We start from the raw sequence: 16,772 nt of genomic DNA, 5'->3' as shown, positions 1-16,772 counted from the left end.
GTAAAATACTAATTAATTAGTAATTAGTAAATGAATTAGTAAAATACTAAGTAAACAGCTGCTCCTGCCTCTGACTGCAGGATCCAGAAGCTCAAATAAAGAGATTTAAAAAGTAGTATCCAGAAGTTAAAATGTTGTCATGCAATTGTGGAGCCGTCTTTGTGTATTCAGCTGCTTAGATAGCACAATCTTTGATTCACCAGAAAAAAACCCCCCAGCATTTGGGTTGAGTTATTCCACTGAAGGGCAATAACAGTGTTAATTCATTGGAACTTTATTGATATTCAGAGCCCTGGTGTGAAGTGTTCGAAAGGAGCCAGTACTTTTCCTGCAGCCTCGGAAGACTTTCAGAGATTCCAAGGAGGCGATACACTCTTTTAAAGCACAGTTTTCAGAATTATCCCTTCAATTAGGAAGAGAGAAGGGGTTGTAATAGAATGAAAATGGCATTGGGGCTCTGTGTGAAGAAATATCAAAGTCAAAACACAGAGACTTGTAAGCAGGCCCAAACTTATCTTAAAAAGGTGAATTTTTTAAAAAACAGGATGGAATATCTCTGATGAGAGTTGAAATCACTTTTGTCACCTAAATTAATCTGCCCTTGTGTCCTGTAAATCATCTCATGCCACAAATAATTGATCAGCGAGAGAAATTTGGGCTGTGATTTAAAGGGAATTAATTCTTAATTAAGTTGGCTTACTTTGGATTTTCATCTTCAGGGAGAATAGACTGCTAAGCATTCCTAATATCCACCACTTAGTTTAATATTAGGAAAACCCTTCATAAGAGATTAAGGAACTCTTCACATGAAGGAGATGGGAATGAAATACCCGAATTTAAGACCAAGAAGCAGAACTCCTGGCTGTGTACAGGGGTCTGGTGTCATTTACTAGGGTAGCTTCCAGTTATCCTAAGAAGTGAGGCAGAACGGCAAGTTCCGAGTCCCGTGTTTGCAAGGGAAGCAGACAGTTAATCCAGAAATCTTTCCATGATGGTCTTTCCTCTGCTCTTTCTCTGATACAGCTTCTGTCAGCAATTTCCAGTGAGAATAATACAGTCCCTTTTCTGTCACTAATTGCAGGAGCTTATGGGAACTTTTTCCTGAATGTTTCTAGAACTGCCTGTATTGTTTCAAAAGTGCTGCTTCCTTACCTCCGATGTTAATTGTTAGTTATTCTCTCCTGCTCCTGGGTTATTTGCTTGCAGATGGATGTTTTCACAGTGCTTTAATACAGTTTGGAACATTAGTTCTGAGTGTCATTTTCCATTTTATTTTTATGTTGCCTTGAGGTCTTTTAAAATAACCTGAGTCTCTGTTTCTGCCACTGGAACGCTGTACAATCAATTGCCTTTGTATGTGTGTGTTGATAAGATTAGTGGGATGCTGTTCCTTGCCCAGTATATTCAAACCTGATGACTTGATGGATTTGAGAATGTTGCTTGATTAATTGCTTGAAGTGCCTGCAGAAGTCAGGAAATGAAGCACTGTGGTCAGTGCTCATGATTTTATTGCAATGGTTGTGAAGTCACGTAGTTAGATGAGTTTATGCTGGTGTGTTTTTAGCCCTTGCAGCTATAGAGAAAACGTGACACAGAAGACTTGACAGGAGTAGCAAGCATCAGGAAGACTCAAAATACACACACACCTCATGATTCTAAGACAGTCTTGCTGTTTCTTAGGGTCTAGCTTGCAGTTTGTCAGTCTGAGGGCAGGCAACCTTGCTGAAGATACAAAAGGAGAAAATTAAGGAAAAAAAAAAAAAGGGAGAAAGTAGAGAAGAGCCTGCCCTTGAAAATAAGAGAGTGAGCTGTGTTATCTTTTTGTGCTACTCTTCTGGCAAGGTATTTGTCCTCTTGACTGACAAAGTTCTTGTGTTTCCCTTGGAGTGTGTCTGTTCATTAGTGTCTCCAGACAGAGGTAGTTTAGCTTTTAATTAAAATACAATTTGCAGGTTTTTTAGTGTGTTAATGAGACAGCAAAAATGAATTCATTGAAAGAGGAACAGATATCTAGGCCTTACAGCAGTGGAAGTTAGAGCCTCATTAGTAGCTAATTATGCAACACAGTATATAAATAGAGCTGTTCTGGCATTAAAAACAGCCTCAGTGCATTACCTAATGACATAAAATGTTTACAGTCTGTTCTGAGTATGGTATAATGTCTTCCTGAAGTAATTAATAGCATATTTAACAGTGACCCAACTGGAATCACAATTGCTTTGCAGGTACAAGTTGAGGGCAAGGGAATGCATTAAAGTCTTGAGGAACAGAGTATTTGTCTGCTAATAAATATGAGAGTTTCAGAAGATGCAGGAGGAACACATGATTTATGCAGGAGGTGGGATAATGTCTCTTTCTGACAAGGACAGAGCACACTGGCCAGTTTTTCCAGGTTTTCCAAAAGTGAGCAGTGAGATGCCAGAGGTCCAAGCTGGCACTTCCAAAAGGGGAATAAGAAGAAGGTGGAAAATATTTTGAAAATCCTTCTTTTTTGTTATAAAAATGGCAATCAAGACTGATAATACACACAAGATGAAAAAAGAGATTTTTGTTTTCACTATGAGGGCCCATGTAATCAGACAGACACACTCAAAATAGTACCTTAATAGCAAGCTAAATTATGCTTTTAATAAGCTAAAGCATACATAGGATTGTTTGCTCTGCCTAATAAGAACTGCATGTGTAGCTTAACAACCAGTTCCCTCAAGAGTGGGGGAAACATCCTGGCCTAGCACACCAGAGGTGAGCTGAGGAGATGTTCATGCAAATAAGAAAGGCCTGTAAAATGATCTGTGCATTAGTCATGATGATTCCAATTACTGTTGTATTGACCAGCAACCACAGAGCCACAGAATCAATTATTCCTTTAAAAATACAAGAAGCTATTTCCTGGTTCAATTTGTTCAGCAGTCAACAAGTTGAGAGGGTTTTTTCCTGGGAAATTATTTTGATATGATGACCAAGTTAGAGACTGATAAATGTTTAGCTGGGGGTCGGTGAGCTGAAATGACTTTGCTGTCAATTCAATGCTTTATCTTTTAGTTCTGATGCTCAGTGAAGTAACACAGAGTAATGGAAAACATCATTATTGCATGTGTTAATGACACTATCTAGTGGGAAAGGAGTTAATGACCTGCAGGTTTGTGTTACCTGCAGGTAGGAAAACAAGCTACTTATTAACTGTGGTGGGATTAGTTTAGTTCATTAATGAAAATAACTTTGTATTCATAAAGGGGTCCAGGTAGGCCAGTGCTGAAAGCCTGAGAAATCTGTTCCATGTATAATGGGTGCAGTTAAAAACCATCAGTGCCACCACTGCTGAGAGCCACCAATTTGCCTGATTCTTAATTTACAAGGACAGCTCTGTGTGTGCATGAATTATCTTTGCTGATCACTGAGTCTGAATTTTTTAATTACCATGGTCAGTGTGAATTTCTCAGATCTTCTGTGTTAAAAAATTTCTGCGTGGGCATTCTTCAACAGAAAACTGTCCACAGAGAGATCCACCAGGAACATTCTCCTGGGTTTTGAAATAGTTTCTATTTTGTATTTATAATCAGGAGGGCAAGAAGGGGACTCAGAAACTTTCCAGATTAAAAAGTATTTCTTACAGTGCTGCAGGTGGTTTCTGTATTGTTAGAACCCTGGGATCTTATTTGGGCCTGTATGGACACGATTTGGAAGATGCTCTTAGAAAACAAGCTGTTAAATTAGGGGAATAGCAAATGTAGAGGAATTAAAGAAATGAGTAAGAGCTTGGTCTCATTTTTAGGTAACTAGCTGGCTGCGTAGCAGAATGTACAGGAAAAAAGAATTACAATGTCCTGTTTTGTGGAGAAAGCAGATGAGGGATGGAACATTAAATGTTTTAAAATAGAATATGAACTGTAACTGTGCCCAGTGGAGAACTTTTCAACAAGGAATAGAGAATGCCGTATGGATACAAGTCACGTGGAAATAAAGGAACTAAGAGAAGTTAGAAGGGGCCCAGGGGTCCCTCTGGCACTAAGATATCCATAATCCCTATCAAAATCTGTGCACAGAACCTCTTAGATAATAAAATACAACTTCAAAGCCAACCAACACAAGCACTCGTGTTGGATCTCATCAGAGGGACATGTGAAAGCAGATGTTCTGTGGCTGAATTAATCCTTAGAATGTTAATTAGTTCATTCTCTTTTACTTTTTTTTTTTTCATCTTGTGCTTTAGCTGTTCCCTTTACCTTGCAAGTTTTCACTACTGGATCCCTGTTTTTGCAGTGTACTTTTCCTTGGTTTACTTGCTCACAGGAATTAGATTTTAATGGAGCCCCGAACGTGGTCCAGGAAGCTGTACGGTGCTATGACATCAATATTAAGCAGAAGAAAGTGGTGGCTTATGTTCTTTTCTTCTTTTATTTTTTTCCCTACCAGCTAAGAGAAGTATCCTCACAATTCCTAATCATGCAGGGGGGGAAAGAATGTTTTATGATTAGACTTCCTAAATACTGGCTTACCTTACACAATCTGAGAAGTCCTCTGAAACCATTAGATTTGCATTACCAAATATGTACAGTTAAATTATTTTACAGCTATTTAAAAAGGTTTTGATATTTTTCTGCTTTCATTACAAAAGAAATAATCGGTGTAATATTGTGGTTATTAATGTAAATTGCTTCATGTATCAAATCAATGATGGAATCATCCAGTGGAAAAAAAGTCTGGTAGATGAATCTTGATTAAAACATTTATGGATCAGAATGGTTTGAGAGACTGTAATGCAGTGGGGCAAACCTTGTCTTTATTTTTATAGCTATTTTTTAATTGAAAATCCTACCTAAGTTGTAATTCAAAGACTTACTTTTTAAATTTCTTTATTAAATCACATTTATTAAGAAAAATATGCTTCTTTTACATGGCTGTGAAAAGTACTGAATTAATTCTAGATTAATCTTTAATGAAGATGGGAACATGAAGTGGGAGACTGGTAGCAGTTTAGCTTAGTGTGTTGCTCTGAAGTTCCTGATGAAGGAACCAAACTGGAGATTCTTGCTGGAACAGGTCCAGGAATGAGCTTTCTTCAGCAGAGGAGGTGGGGGCAGAGCACTGGCCAAAGCCAGGCTGATGTCCATTCCCTCTGTCTGAGAAATACACAAGAACTGCAGTTAATCCAGCTGAGGACAGGCAGCCATGCCTGCCATTTCTGAAGAGAGGGAATAAAAATCTCTCTCGTCCCTGGCCTGTTGGACTAAAATATGCAGGGAAAGAAGGCTGGAATTTCCTTGCCAGCCCAGCAAATAATGAGTTAGGACCTTGTCACACAGAGGTTGAGATTGCCTGCTACTCTCTGTAACCCACAGGAGCTCTAGCTGGTATTTTCCTTCCTTAAATGTCTGCTTCTTTTGGAAGGTTGCTGAGTGTTGCTAGTAATTGCCTGAAGACACAAAACACTGTGGAAAGTAAACATTCATTTAAATTTGCATTCTTCTGTGGAGTTCACCTCTTGAAATATCCCTGTCCTCTCCCAGTTGGTTCTTCCTGTGACAATCTCTTGTAGGTCTGCCCTAATCAATTTATTCTCCATCTCTGTTCCCTTTTCTGTTTTGATAACTCTGCGCCCACAGCCCGATGTAGGATAAGTGAAGTAGAAAAGGCTCTGGCAGACATGGAAAATCAAATTCTGCTCCTGACATATGGACAGAAGTGAACTCAGTTACCATCATGAGCAGCCCCAATTAATAACTTCTGTTTTGTTACTGATACAAACAAACATGCTCTTGGCTCAGGACCAGAGCTCTGAGCAAGTGTTCCTTACCTTTTGATGATTCAAAGGGTTTGAATGTCTTGTTGTACATGTGTGAAGGGTTTATGCTGCTTTTCCCTTTGGTTATAAACTAATTTGCTGCAACTACCATTATATGAAAGCTATTGGTGTCTTTTCTAGGTGGGCTTTTAGATCTTCCATTTGTGTCTTCCCCCCGCCCCCTTTTTTCCCTCGTTGTGTTGTTAAAGCTGTGAAAATATTTCTGTCTCTGCAGTGACTCAGGGGCACCAGCAGAGCTGTGACAGTTCCATATCTCACCTGCTTTGGCAGTGGTTTCTGCAGAGATCCAGGTGAGTCCCTTGGGACAGATGAGCATTTTTTACACACTTTGACAGTAAGGCAGAGCTGAATTGCTCCTCTGAGGTGAAGGTTAGCACAGAGAAGTCCGACGTGTCACAGCTTCCTGCACTAAGTGGAAGGTGATCTGTAGCCCCAGTGTAAAAGCAGTCCATTTCCTGCACTTTCTGGCTAGAATTTAGTTAGGACTGTCAGCATCCTCTTCATCTCCACTGTCCCTGGGGGAATTGCACAAAGAATAGTACAGTGGGAGATTAATACAAAAACGAGTGCCCACTGTGTCATCGAGTTAGATGTGAGTAGATCCCATTAACTCAGTGGAGCTACAGTGGTTTTCCTTAATCTGTAAGAAATGTGAAATGCCAGAAACTTGCTTTTCAATAGTAGCCAAATATTTTTAGGAGCTTTTGGTCTTCTGAAAATGAGGAATGCTTAGTGGCATTAGTTCAACGTGGTGTGAAAGGGGAGCTTGCAATTCCTTGAGGACTGTTGGGTGAGGTGATGAGATCTGCTGGACATGGCAGAAACACAGGTGGAACCATGTACAAATTTGGAAGATAGTACAGAATTTAAAGTGGAAGGGCACGAAGAGGTAAGAGGTCATCTACTTTCAGTAAAAAGATATCCAGCTAGAAGCAAAGCTAATTGTAAAGGAAAGAAAATACATGTAAGAACATTTCTAAACTTCTCAGAGCTTCTTCATTTTGTAAATAAGTAGTGTGCTTTCCATGTTCAGCAGAGAAGGATCTGGAAAACAAAGTGCATGGTCCCCTGAGTGACAGTGCTGCTAAACCCTAGGGACAGCCTGGCTTGTGCAAGCAAGAAATGAAGGTTGCAGCGCTGCAACCGTTCCCATTTTCTCTGAGGAGACTGATCCTGCCACCTGAAATACCAGAGATTAAACCAGTAACTTGTGCAGAGGGTTTGCACAGTGCAACAATGTAAACCAAACGAGCTCCCCTCTTACAGCACTGGGATCATTCCTGCCAGGAAGCCGGAGGAGAGCAAGGTTTGCCACGCGCCGCAGACTGAACCTTTTGGCCGCTTGGAAAATGCTCTTCCTCCAAAGCACCTTCCATCTCTCGTACAGGGAGCTGTGGCAGCACAAGACTTGGTGACATACATAGGAGAGACTTCATCTGCTTTATGAGCCATATAAAATATGATTAAATGTGCTGTCCACTAAATGGGAGCAGCATCGGGATTCCAGCCAAAGAGTAAAAGGATTAATCTCAAGAACATAAAATGTGGTATTTTAGTGAAATGTGAATCCTCCCTGGCAAACAATTGCAACAGGTGTGCAGCTTTTGCTTGTTTCCATCGTATCTGCTTAGGCTACTCTGGCAAACATTTGACTCATTCCTATATATCTAAAATGAATTAGTGTATTTATTTCTGCTGGTTGGATCATCTGCAAATCAGTTGGCATGGCATACTTTCCAGGGAACTGCTCTAGCAGCCATATCACTGACTTCAACATTTTGTCAGGATTCTTGACTCCATAAGCAAAAAGAGCATTGGGAAAATGTCCTACAGAACTGCAGCAGCGAGGCAGAAAACTCTGAGATAAAACAGAAGTTAATTTCTTATTAAGTGTGACTGGATGTTTCAATTATTAATTGCCATCTATTGTAATTTAAATCTTGGGTGCCCATGGAACACGATGAATGAGAGTATGAATGAGAAAAGTGGGAGAGAAATTAGATGGAGGTGATTTCTTGCTTCATTTTCTGCAACATGTCAGGGTAAAGTCCACTAATTCAGAGAAGACTTTGACCCACTGAGGGAATGGGAATCAGCTTGGAGGATTTAGAAAAATCCAAAGACTTTGCATAAAAGGCTACTTCATAGTTGGCATGACAAAGCTAAAAAGACTAATGCCTTGCTTAATAAAAGAATCACATTTCATAGAATATAGATTCCAGTTTTAATAAATACATCTCTTTTTTTTAATATAAAGCAACAGTGCTACTAATCTAGTCATTACTGGAATTAAATCCATTATGATAGTTAATAGTGTATTTCCTGTAGTGATATATTATCTGAAGTAGTTTGGTTTTGTCTTTATTAAAAATTCTGTCCCTTTTTAGGGAAAAATTGTTCTCCTTTTTGTTTGTCCTAAAACTGTGAGTTGATAAAAGATAGTATTGGTAGTATTTAATGATACTGTCAACTGCTGCTTCTTCACTTAGAAAGAAGGCTTGAAGTAATTAATTTTAATATGTACTATGACCTTTCATTTGTGTTTAGCTGTATCCAGGTTATCCCTAAATATGTCAAAGTTTCATTTAAACAAGGAATTATAAATGAAGGGGTGTGTTCACTTTTGCTATTCAGTAAATGTATTGAAAAGAAACAAATGCATGTATGACAAGTTGGGCAACAAAAGCATTACCAGGCAGTAGTCCTTGGTCAGCTTTTTCTGCTTCATTTAAAATCAGATTTATTGGGTCTGTCTTGCTGGAATCCCTTCTTCAAATAGGGTGTGTGCTTATACTTCTTAAGCTTGGGATGGAAATTGTCTTGTTACATGTAAGATTTATTGAAATATTCTCCATTAAAAATAGAATTTCAGCCTAACTCAGGACAGCAAACCAGAGAAAGCAAAGCTGATGGTTTGCATTCATAGGTAACTTACTCTGAGTGTACATACACTCCTCTTATCCATGTAAAAAGGGAAAAATAGATGTTCCTGCACAGTTCAGAACAATGTGAAAGCTTTTAAATCATGCCCAGCCATAAAGCCCATCTGCTGCAGTGTTCCCTGCAAAGCTGCACGGAATGGATTAAAGAAATGCTCCTTCAGTTCAACGCGGCTGTTGGAAGAGGTTGCTAAAGCAGACAACAATGTAGCCACTGGGATCAATTTTTACAGTGATATTCAATAAGTCATTAACAAGATTAATGAACTATAATAAAAAATGAAGGCTCCTATGCCACGTTTTACTCAGCTCCCTGTAGTTTAAAATTGCATTTTATGATTTTATTAGACATATCACTTACTTTTTCTCAAACTGGCCATTTTACTTAGATTAAAACATATTAAACAGATTTTTTTTTTCCATAGAGAAGTAGGATTTCTTTTTTAAAAAGACTTTGTAAAGTAAAGTACCTTCATAACATAAATAGGTATGTAATCAATAGGCTCAAGTCTGCTTTGCTGCAGTAGCACGAGGCTTAGATGAGCTCTGAGAGTGGGACAGAGCATAATTGCACCGCCTTGCTCAAGTGCCTGGAGCACGAGGGGTGCTGTGTCCCAGCCATACATCCCCTCGGGAAGATTGTTCCTTTTGGTGACTTACATGTTGGGGGAGCCCTGCTGAAGCTCTGTTTAATCCTCCTGCCCAGGATGGCTGTAACAGGATACCCACAGAAGCACAGCTCGGTGAGCTCCAGCAGAGGCCCAGCTTCCACGGAAGGCAAAGCAGGTGCTGAGACCCTCAGCACAGCTTGTCTGGGTGGCAAGGTGTCTCTGTGTCACATGGAGAGGCACACTTGTCCCTCCTGGTGACAGCTGTGAGATTTCTGAATTAACGAATGGGAAGTGTCTCAAGAGAAGTCAAAACCAGAATACCACAAACAAGTTCTTCTTTGCCAGTGATTCAGAGCAAAAGAGGCTTAATAGCCATGTTTTTGCATCTGTATTATCTCTGCCTTTATTACTTCTCATCTAATCCATTTTTGTGGGTGTTTTGTCTGGTCTAAAAAATTCCAGGTTTGTGCAGCATCTGAGAAGCTGCCCGTCTTTCATGTCCTACTGCTTAGTGCTCTTCCACAGGAAATTTCTCCTCGGGATTTATTGTAGCCCTGCTCCTTTCACATACCTTTGTAGTCTGTTCTCTCTGAAGACTATCATTCTTCTAAAAGAAAACCTCAGGAAATTAAAGAAGTCCAGGTAGGAGTAAGAAAAGTTTAGTGGATATAGTGGCCAGTCTTTCAAAATGTAGTTTCCAGTCAGTCAGTGTGCTGGGAGTTTGTGATGCATCCTTTTGTGCTCCACTGTGATTCTTCAGAGCAAACCTGATGCACAGAAAGTGGCTTGTGTCAAAATACAGTTGGATACCATTTGTTCTTCCTTATGTGCAAGTTTTACTTAAAAGCTACCTCGAGTGTTTCATACAGCTGTGCTCTGGAGACCAGATTCAAGATAGGGTACTTCTGTGATTTAGAAGTTAATTTAAAGGACATCTAGAGTGTTGCAACATGCAGAAGCAATGCTTATTTTTGATTCACAGACGTGCTAGTTCCTGGATTGATTGGTTTAATATCCTTTCTTAATAAAGTAAACTGAATGCATCTTATTCCTTCGGGCTTGTGGGATAGAGAATAAGACGTTTCAGTCTCTTTATAACTTGTTAGCTTTGACTTCATAGAGTGTATTAGTGCGCTATGCTCTGCAGTTATTGCTTTATGCACACACCTCTTGTTTGAAAAGACACCTCTGTTATATCTGAAAATGCATATATTTACAGGATATAAGTGAGCTTTCAAATTTAGCTCTCAAGCTGGATATTTATTTGAATGATTCATTTGGAGCAGTTCTTTTGCACTCCCAGTGTTTTGTCTAAGGGGTTTGTGGTTTGTCCTGAGGCCGTGCTTCAGGAAAGCAGTCTTAGCAGGAGAAGATGATTAATAGCACACTTCAGCAAGTTCCCCAATTATGAGTCAAGTTAAATGTTTGTTTCTTAGTAAAATCTCAACACACACACACAAAAAATTTCAACATATACTTAGATTCTTCATCCTGTTCCATTCCACTGTTTTGCCTTCCGAGGGAAAAGAGAGGCTTGCTGCAATGATTTAAATATGATGATAAGCCATCTGGGAAGCTGCTGACTTGTACCAAGTTTTAATTTACTGTGTTCCTCTCAGGAAGCATCTAGAAAAGCCTTTCTTTTATGGATTCTGGGAAGGCCTTTAAGAGGTGATAAATGTGGGCAGTGACCTTCAAACTAGAACTGGCTTGGGATCTTAAACCTCATCCATTTTCAGCAGAGCATACGCTTCCAAATGTGATGAGAAAAGTCCAAATGAGAAAATCTCCTGCCTGCTTGAAGTCTGGACGTGACAGAGACGTGTATTTCATCTTACTGAGAAACTCCAAACCAAGTTTCTCATTTAGGAACCTGAGAAGCATTAGATAGCATTTGTTAAGTGTAAAGGGACAGCTGTTTCTCAGTTTCTGGAGTTCATACTCGTATACTTCTTGTGTATCAGAAGATCAAGGGAGACAGAAGAAGACCATGTGAAACTCGTGAATGAATGTACTCCTTTATAAATTTTTAATGCAGATGTATTAAATTCTCTGATTACAAGATTCAGGAAAATTTATTTTATGTTGTACTGAGAAGCAATGAAGGTAAAATGTAAACAAAGTAACAGTTTTGGTCGATCCCATGTATTTAGGAAGAAAAGGTTCTATTGTTTACGAATAAAATTGTTCTCCAATGGTGCTAAGGTTTGGGAACAGAAATCATCAAGAGCTTTCTGTTATTTAGAGAAGGAGAATTTAGGCTTGACTTCCTTCGTGTCCTATGGAAGGCCTTTGGAGAATTCAGATACAAGCTAAAATGTGAGAATTGCAAATGAAGAAACAAAGAAGTAAACAGAAAGGGGCAAAGCAAAATGAAAACTCAGGTTGAAAAGGATAAAAAAATCTTAGGTATTCTTGTTCCTTCTCGTTCCTACTGTGCAAAAAGCTGACTATGCAGGGGCATATGGGAACAGCAGTGTAATGCCACCAGCCTTGGAAGCATGATTGTTTCCTTGTAATTTATTTACCAAAAAGGTCAGCTCCAGACACAATACCTGTTTTCACCGTGGTTTTCACCGTGATCCCTATTTCACCACATAATTTTGTATGCCCCTGAAATTTTCAGGAAAAAAAAAAGAGATTAATTAGCTGTTTCAGTGGACTTTCAAAAATAGTCTGAAATACTGTTGCCATTATGGGCACATAGCATTGTTCTGGATGAGATTCAGCTTGGTGTCCTACAGGAAGAAGCTTGGGAAGAGATATCATGAGGTGAGAAAGTAGCTGTCTGAAAGGAGAACCATTATGGGACAGGATGCATACAGTTATTAAGTTGGAGAATAAATCCTTCAGGAAGAGAGGGATACAAAGTGAGTTTATAGCCTAAAAATGTGTTAGCTAATATTTATAATGTGCATCCATCTTTCTCTGTTTCTTGGCTGTGCGCTGGGTCTTGGCTGGTCTTATATCAAGTACAAATGATAATATTAAACAAGTGATTAATGTCTGTTTGAGACAATTGGAAGGTTATTTCCAGCTTTTACAGTGCTGCATTTTGTGCAGCACACAAGCACAGGATATGGGGTACTTAGCTAACAACACAGAGAGGTGTTTTATTGATCTCCTCCCATTCCAGTTCACTAAGTATGCCTATTTTCAGTGAGGCACAGCACCAGGATAACCAAGTCAGCATTTACTGTAGCTGTCTAGACAAGCTGGGTCTGGTGAAAGCAAAGAAATTCTAAAACTTATGATGAAGAGAGGAAGAACAGGGGAAAAAACCCCACTTCTAAGGTAGTGGGGTTAAAGTGATTTAAAGCAAATTGGATGCCTAAAAATAGAAGCTGCCATTTAAAATAGCAAATGTGAATTGTACTCTGAAATGAAAACAGAGACAGATTTTGAGGATGAAAGTTGTATGTTCTAAGCCATATATATATATATATATACACATACATATATATATTCTTGAAAGTGCTCATCCAAACCAACAGATTTTATGCAATGCAAAAATAAAGGAAGAAGAGAGAATTACTGAGTAGAATGGTGTGAAATAAAGGCCTTGTGTCTGTATACGTTTTCAACACCTTCTTCTACTGGAAAAAAAAATAATTTCTACATAAAAATGTAACTTCTTGGTAAATATTGAAAAAACATTAATGCCTGAGCTGGCTGGAAACACAAAAAACTGTGATTAATATCTGATTAATTATTAAATAACAACTTTAGTAATATATATTCCCTGCAGACATAGTCATAGTTGGTATAACACATATTAAGATAATTGAGAAAAGTGTGTCTATGTACAAGAACATACATATTATCCAAATGGATTCAATTAAACCCATATCAACAGTCAGTGCCTCAAAAATCAGGAAATAGCTGATATTAGCAGTTCGAGGGCGTACTTAATTTATCCCCGCTTGGATTTTGGCAATGTTAATTTATTCTGGAGAAAACATCCTAAGTGTACAGTAATTTTACAGTAGGTTGAAATGCACAAAAGGGAGTGCAACTAATTAAATGAGCAAAAGAATAAAACAAAAGGCAATGAGGAATGCTTTGCTCAGGAAGTGGCCTCGTTCTGGTATCTCAAGATCAACTCCTAGATCTTGTATTTATATTTCTCTTAACAATCCGGTGAAAAGGCAAGGGGAATATTAATTAAATTATTCATTAAATCCAGAGTTCATACTGTATCTTAGTGAAGCACTAAGATAACAGTGTGAAGAGAAATAAAGCCATTAAATGGGACGCAATAAAATGAACAATAGTGAGATGCAATGCATTATAATCCCTGATTTCCCTTATTATTATCACATCAAGGAAACCCTTCTGGAAACGTGCCTCGTGTGTCTGATTAGTTGACAACAGAAATGTCCCTGGGAAGCATTCTTACCCCCTTTTTACACAAGGTGTACCAAAGACATGGAAATACAAAGTTATCAGCCTTTTTTGGATTACTGGATGAGGAATTGCTTCAGTAGTGTGCATGTTTTGGTAAGAATAAGCCAAATTTACTCTAAAACTTATGTTGTGATAAAGCCTCTCTTAGATAATGTATGATATTCAACACCCAGTTCAGTACTTCCAAGATTAAAATATTCCACTCCTGTAAATGAGATAAAGATACAAATTAGAAACTTAAGATTTTATCCATGTTAATTAGGAGCAGAATTTTGACATAGATGGTCCATTCAGACCATCAGGCTACCTTAACTGCATTTTTTTATCAGCTGCACACTTCATAGGTTGCAATAGTTTCCAGACAGGTACAGATTTTTTTGAGATATGTGTAATCTGCATTTTTTTAATATGTTGTGTAAATACTCAATTTACTGTTTAGCTAATAATGATAAAAAGGGTGATTAAATAAAGGTGCTGGTTTAGTATAATTAGCACAGCTGTCTGTGGCTCTGTTTCAGATATCAGTAGTGTTTATTTCATGACAAACATAAGACAAAATGGAGCTGGGATTAGCTTGAGAATTCCAATCAAAGGAAGCGCCTCAACAGCAGTTTCTTGTCAGAAGTCAAGCAGGAAGGAGGAATTCCTAAGTAAACAAAGCAAAGCATTGCAGCATCCAAAGATGCTTCTTACTTAGGAACAGCAGGCCTTCGTGTACCTATATTTCTTTTTTTCCCCCCGTTTTTTTGGTCTGGGAAAAGCAGACTTAGATTGTGATTGGAACCCCTAACTTGAGTTTTGAAGCTTCACTGATTAGACTTGTCTTTTTGCACTACCCTGCAGATAAAAGGCATCTTTGAGCCAGCCAAGTCTCCAATAATTAGTACCAGAGCTTCATAAATATCTCACTTTATCACTGCTTCTGTCACTGTCCATATGGGAAGTCATGAGCTGCTCTGGGTGTAGGCCATAAACGAATTGACAATATTAACTGAATGTGGTGTAAATCAGGCCCTGTAAGGCTCATCAGTGAGCAGGAATCAATATGAAGGAAATAGTAAAATTTCAGGTATTTTTTTCTCTGATAAATAAATTGATTACTTTGGGCTCTTCTGGGAGGAAGCCTAGCACTGGAGTGGAAACCTGGATATCTACTTTTCACCTTACTGTGCTATAAAATAGTCACACCACCAGTAACTTATATTTGACTGAAGCTTTATCTATAAACACAGCCCTGGTGGTTTTATATCCTTACACCTAATTTCAGTTACGTTCATCATTTACAGGCATATAAATACATCCTGGAGATATAGCCTACATATAGTAAATAAAATATTTATAGTTAATAGTTTGGGGATTAGAATAGCTCTGCTTTTTAATCCATATTTCTCTTTCACACTTGTCCAGGTCCCTGGAATTTTTTGCCATTCCAGTCGATGCAGCAAGGCATTTCATCTTTGAGAAAAGGGCCAGTTATTTCTGCTCTGGGAAAGCTCCCAAATGAGCACATCCTCTTGCCCCCAAGGCCAAGGTGATCACCATTCTCAGTGATCCACAGGCCCAAGCATACTCCTGGTAACACGGGTACAGTGATGTCACCTTTTGTTGCTGCCATTCCTTGTGGCTTTTCCCCTCTGTTAAACTATCAAAAATAGAGTGCACTATGCACCTTGCTGCATCTGGAACAGTCACGTTTGTTGAACACATTGAGCATGGCTGTGGTACTGCTACGACCCTCCAACAATGCACCAGGATTTAAAAACAGTTCTCCAGCAGCAGCAGGTTGTGCTTGAGGCTGCAGCAGTCCTGAAACATTCCTTTGGGCACTGGGAAAAGTAACACCTTGTTTGTTGTGTTAAAGCAGCAGCTGAAAGAACTTGCATTTTGTCAGGGCTTATTTTCTTCCCCACCTGTTCTCCCCTTTCCTGCATAGCTTTTGTATTTCATTTTGAATTCAAGTTCCAGTTGTTACAGAGTTTTCTGAAAGGCTTTGGAGAAAACATACGTGTTGATTAAATGGGGGAACTTTTGAAAATAAAAGTTTTGAAAGTAGAGGTGGGTTTTCAGTCAGTGTTGAAAGAAATGCCGAAGGGAAAAAAAAAGACAATAAAATAATCCCCAGCTACAAGGACATTGTTTTTAAGGGCAATTTTGATTTCTTTAAGCAAATTCTTCAGACTTAGTGATTTCTCTTGAAAACAAAGAAAAACAGGTTTTCTGTTTAGAATAATAATATAAAAAGGTGGTTGAATATACATTTAAATCACTGTTACGTATTACTTTTAAGACACGAAAAAATTAAGTTATTGAAATAGCCTGTCCTTTTTTTTTTCAGGACCTGATCCAAACCTAATTGCAGTCAAAGGTAGAGCTCCAGTAGTTGATAAAATATGCTAATCTACTAACTTCAGTTAAAATGAGTATTGGAAAGAAGATTTCAGACAAAAAGACATGAGCAAAACTTCAGCTAAGAAAAAATTCAGGAAATTTGTGGTTTGGAAATGCCTGCATAGCAGCACTTTATTATTGCTGACGACATTGGGACAGCCTAGGGGTGTGAACCCCTTTTGAAATGCATATTCCCTGAACAGTGGATTTTGAAAGCCTGTCAGAAAAACCAACCCTTTTAGCAGCATTTAAATCTGTACTCAGCCTTCAGTATTGCTGAAATCTCTGTGGGACTTAAACTTATCCCTAAATGCTGCCCTTAGGAGAAATTTTCATGACAAACTAATTTTCAGAAACATGGCCTGTAAATGTGTGGAAAACCAGCAAAGCATCTTTGTCTTCCCATTTCCTGAAGCTCAGATCAATTATAAAACCACTGATTTTTAGAAGTCCTTCCAAAGGAGCTCTTTTCCTGTCAGGGTGTGTCAGTCTGTCAGTCACATTTCAAGCCATGGATTTGAAAACCGACCTGCAGAAGCAGCTACCTTTGTCCTAAATTTAACTTTACAGCTTCTCTGTGGGGCTTTCAATTAGGATTTTTGTTTTAAGAAGAAAAAGAAAAAG

General features: G+C 38.6%; 1 long non-coding RNA gene across 3 annotated transcripts in view; it reads left to right on the top strand.

Moving 5' to 3' along the window:
• LOC125326240 overlaps positions 1–16,198 on the top strand; it is a 46,060-nt gene extending 29,862 nt beyond the window's left edge. The window contains exons 3-5 of one of the 3 annotated variants that reach the window (XR_007203718.1): positions 6,018–6,093; positions 15,168–15,344; positions 16,096–16,198. This is a non-coding gene — a long non-coding RNA (uncharacterized LOC125326240). Of the gene's footprint in view, positions 1–6,017; positions 6,094–13,685; positions 13,854–15,167; positions 15,345–16,095 lie in introns of those variants that run through there. The other 2 variants (XR_007203719.1, XR_007203720.1) reach the window with 2 other exon arrangements.
• The last annotated feature ends 574 nt before the right edge of the window (positions 16,199–16,772 follow it).

This window comes from Corvus hawaiiensis, chromosome 5 (assembly GCF_020740725.1).
Source record: "Corvus hawaiiensis isolate bCorHaw1 chromosome 5, bCorHaw1.pri.cur, whole genome shotgun sequence".
Taxonomy (NCBI): domain Eukaryota; kingdom Metazoa; phylum Chordata; class Aves; order Passeriformes; family Corvidae; genus Corvus; species Corvus hawaiiensis.
The sequence above is the reverse complement of the archived record's forward strand: the minus strand, read 5'-3'. Positions and strand labels throughout refer to the sequence as shown.